The sequence below is a fragment of the Myotis lucifugus genome, unplaced genomic scaffold (genome assembly GCF_000147115.1).
Source record: "Myotis lucifugus unplaced genomic scaffold, Myoluc2.0 scaffold_91, whole genome shotgun sequence".
Classification (NCBI taxonomy): Eukaryota; Metazoa; Chordata; class Mammalia; order Chiroptera; family Vespertilionidae; genus Myotis; species Myotis lucifugus.
The window spans coordinates 2,371,768-2,376,589 of NW_005871139.1; positions in this window are offsets into that span (position 1 = coordinate 2,371,768).

Sequence of the window (4,822 nt, forward strand, 5' to 3'; positions counted from 1 at the left end):
AAACACATACATTTTTATTTTAACATTATTTTTTTAAGATTCTGTTATTTTTATTTATTTATTTATTTTTTTATTGATTTCAGAGAGGAAGGGAGAGAGATAGAGAGATAGAAACATCAATGATGAGAATCATTGATTGGCTGCCTCCTGCACGCCCCCCACTGGGGGAGGGGTTGAGCCTGCAACCCAGGCATGTGCCCCCAGCGGGAATCAAACCTGGGACCCTTTAGTCCACAAGCCAACGCTCTATCTACTGAGCCAAACCGGCTAGGGCTAAGCACACACATTTTTAAAAATGCAACATATATAATACCCCTGGCCAACAGGCTGATCAAATCATCCCTGAAACAAAGAATTATCCTATATAATAAAACCCTAATATGCAAATCGAATGACCCACAGAACGACCAGTCGCCATTATGTGCACTGGCCACCAGGGGGTAGACGTTAACACAGAAGAGGGAGGTGACCTGCAGCTGCGATCTGGGGTGGGGCCAGCGGCAGGCGGTGCCAGGTCGCCAGCCAAGGCGGGTGCCAGTGCGGGGGGTGGGGGCTGATCAGTGGTAGGGGGGGCTGATCACCCAGCCTGCCGGTTGCCCCGCAGATTGGCCCTGATCACCGGCCAGGCCTAGGGACCCTACCCTATATATTGGGAACAGTCTCTTAGATTTAAAATTAAAATCTGGCAAGGCTACTCTAACACTGAAAAAACAAGATGATGCAGTGATGACATGCATGGACTCTGACTTGCACATTTTGTGGTCAGCCCTGATTCTGACACTTATAACTGTGTGACAAAGCCAATTACTTAACTTTTCTCTGCTTCAGTTTCTCCACCCATAAGATGGGGGAAATGGTACTACTGCCTCAGAAGGATCGTGTTATGTACTACTTTTTATAATCAGGGCAAAAAAATGTAGCTGCCCATACAACAGCAAGATGCCTTTCACCTGTATGAAAAGTATGGTCACTGGTGCATGCAGCATGAGGGATGTCTGAGGGCACAGGCCGGACTGAGGGACCCCGCTCTCCCCCATCACCACCCCACCCCCGTGCATGAATTTCATGCACCAAGCCTCTAGTATATTATAAAGGGGCGTGAACTAGAAAAACACTGAAAAGAGAGATTTGAGAGGTTTAGAAAGAACATTCTGGAAAATGTTCTGTACAAACATGGTGACTAGCTGTTCCCCAATTGTCACAAGACAGAAAAATAGGAAATGGAGGTAAGTGAAACAAGAGCATTAGGTTAGACAAAACAAATACTTTATTAATTTAATGAAGGATTTGAAAGCATCAAAGTGACTGACCAAGGAAGTATTGAAAAATCTTTTCTGCAGTCTTTTATGGGAATTAGAAGGGATACTGCTATCAAACACCTATGTCTATTATGGAGCAATTTATACTGTCCTAGCCTCAGCAAAGATTGAGATTTATGTTCAACCTCTTCTTTATCATATGGTAGGCAAACAACAAATTTTTAAAAATTATAATAATATTTTCTGTTCTTTTATCTAGATATTTTTAAAGATAAATGTGGTTTCTTTCCCTTTTTTCTAGTTTAGATTCTACCCTTTTATAGTTGGATCTACTACAAAGTCTCCATATCTCTGCAATTGAGGGACCCTGAACTACACTTCATATGTAATGATGGCCTGACTGGCATGGTGAGGGCCCTTGCTTGGCATGACAGACCTTTACTACTATGGGCAAACAGAGGCACAACTCTAGTCACAAAGAAACTTCTCTGGCATCCACATGAGTGAGAGACAGCATCGATAACCTTATTTAAGATATTTATTTCAATCTATTTTCTCAATTCTAAACAGATCTCATTCCCACATATCATTTTCATTCAAATACTTGACAGTTGTCCATAGTCTCCCTTCCAGAGATTGTGATCTAAGCTATATATAGAGCAAAAATCAGCCTGGCTGGCGTGGCTCAGTGGTTGAGCATGGACCTATGAACCAGGTCATGGTCCGATTCCCAGGCAGGGCACATCCCCAGTGTGGGGCATGCAGCAGGCAGCCAATCAATGATTCTCTCTCATTATTGATGTTTCTCTCTCTCTCTCTCCTTTCCACTCAGAAATCAATAAAAGTATTTTTATATCAAATAAACCCAATAATACATTCATCCTCTTGACAACAGCTTTAACTACTTTAGGAAAAACACAAAGCTCCCCATTCACCCCAAAACTTCCTCCCTCCCTACCAATATCCTAAAAGGTAGAGGGAAAACAAGATGAAAAAGTGACTAGTTAATCCACATATAAAATGATTAGTTCCTGAATATTAAGGATTTGGCTATTTGTACAAAATGGGTTTGTAGGAAATTATACAGAAGGATTTTGTAATTGATGAGGGCAAAACTGAGCAGTAAATTGGCTCTTTTCAGCAGTCTTAGCAGCCCTGGTTAACGTGAACAACAGTGTCGTCTATGTTGATTTAAAAATTGTGCTGTTTGTAAAAATAATCAGAAACACCAAGATAGGGATATGAGAGAGTCACACCTGAAAGTCTTAGAAAGAACTAGAGATTATCTAGTCCAGCAGTTCTCAACCTGTGGGTCGCGACCCCTTTGGCGGTCGAACGACCCTTTCATAGGGGTCGCCTAAAACCATGCTGCATATCAGATATTTACATTACGATTCATAACAGTAGCAACATTACAGTTATGAAGTAGCAACAAAAATAATTTTATGGTTGAGTCACAACATGAGGAACTGTATTTAAAGGGCCAGAAGGTTGAGAACCACTGATAGTCAATGACTAGATAGTATTAAGAGGTGAAATGGATACTTTTTTAGACCCAATATCCTCATGTGAAACTCACATATGGCAGATGTACAGAAAAGGCTTAGGGTTTGGAGTTAGATAAACCAGTCCTTATATATCAGCCTTACCACTTACTAATAGCATTTTGGGATAACCTCTCTGACTTTTTGGTTGATGTAAAGATTAATTGATAATGGAAATAATATATTTAATGTGACTGGCAAATAGTAATTGCTTAGTACATGTTCATTGCCTTCTCCTTTATTTCTTTTCTTCTTTGCTCCTCATATGTTGGGAAAAGATCTTTTAAGTTCTTGAACCAATATCCCACTGCCATGGAAAATTCCTGGGTAGAAACTATGGTTTTCTTTTTTTTAAAAAATCACATTTCTGGATCAGGAAATTCTTTTGTATAGCAGATTAAATTCCAGTCCTATCTCTAACTCCTTGTCCTACATCCTTTTAATTTTATTTATTCTGTAGATCTTACAGAAAATGGAAAAACTGAACCTTCATGTTAATGATCTTATTTTGTAAATATTCACAAACTCTTTGAGACTCCTCAGCCATCTTTTTTCAAAGGAGTAGGAAAGAAAAATGCATAGATAAACAGGAAAACTACTCATGTAGGCAAATGGATTGAGAGGAAAACACAAATGGAAAAGGAGTAAACGAAATAAATTGTGAAGCTGATAAAAGAAAAAAAAGGCAGATGCTCCAAAAACAGAAGATGATGTTCAATAGGGAAATAATATGAATGTTAGAAATAAGAAGAGACAAGAATAGATTGTGAAAAACAATAATCCAAACAACACCCCCCCCCCCATTTCTGTGTTCCTTACAACAACTGTGAGGAACTTCATGCTCTAAAAAGGTGCCTCTATCATAACTTTAAGATGGGGAAATGGAGTCTCAGGAAAGAGTAAGTGACCTGATTTGTCAAGTAGCTAAAGACTACTTATGATTTTTTTAAAATATATTTTATTGATTTTTTACAGAGAGGAAGGGAGAGAGATAGAGAGTTAGAAACATCGATGAGAGAGAAACATCGATCAGCTGCCTCCTGCACATCTCCTACTGGGGATGTGCCCGCAACCCAGGTACATGCCCCTGACCGGAATCGAACCTGGGACCCTTGAGTCCGCAGGCCGACGCTCTATCCACTGAGCCAAACCGGTTTCGGCTACTTATGATTTTTTAGTATCCTCAAAACCTCTGTGGGTCAAGTCTACTTATCAACAAAGTATTAAAACCAAAAGAAATTTCCTGGTTCCTAAGAATAGCCTTTTCTGCTATTCATATTGAAAGATGGAAAAATAATAAAAGGGGGATCTAGAGAGAGGGAGATGAAGGACATGGTGAAGGCAGAGAACTAGAAAAAGAGACAGAAAAAAAAACCCCAAAAAACCAGAAAGATGAAAAGCCAATTAGGAAACAGCCTTAGAGAATGCTGCCCACAGAAGCATAATGCCCTCGGATGATATGGAACCAAATTCCCAGTCTAGGAGTTTGGAATCCTCTCAGTCAAACCAGGTAACTCTGAGAATTAGTCTGGTCTCTGAGCTCTTTCTACCTTGTAGACAGATCATCTCAAAACTAGACCAGCCTCCCATCCAAGTCATCTGCCCCTTGGTCAGAGGCAGGTGGGCAGGTTCAGGGAGCCTGATGGGAACATGAAGGGGAGATTCAGAGGAAGAAGCAACTAACTGGAGAGAGAAGGAAAGCAGTGGCACAGCTAGACTTCTAGAAAGGAAAATTCAGAGCAAGGGTGAGGTTAACAGAGTCAGGGTCTGTGACATCTTATCTATGGCCACTGTGTGCAGAGCCCTGGTGTGGCCGGAACACAGGTGGTTTCTGAGGGAGCCAGTCAGTGTTACTCTCTGATGAATGTCAGCAGAGGCAGAGTCAGCTTTCAGCGCAGAAGTAAGCACATTCACTGACCTTCTCTGTGGGCTTCAACATATGAGTGAGGACATTGGTTGTGTATCAGACCCAGAGTGAGGATGCAGTGAATTCCACTGTAAACCAGCTGCTCATATATA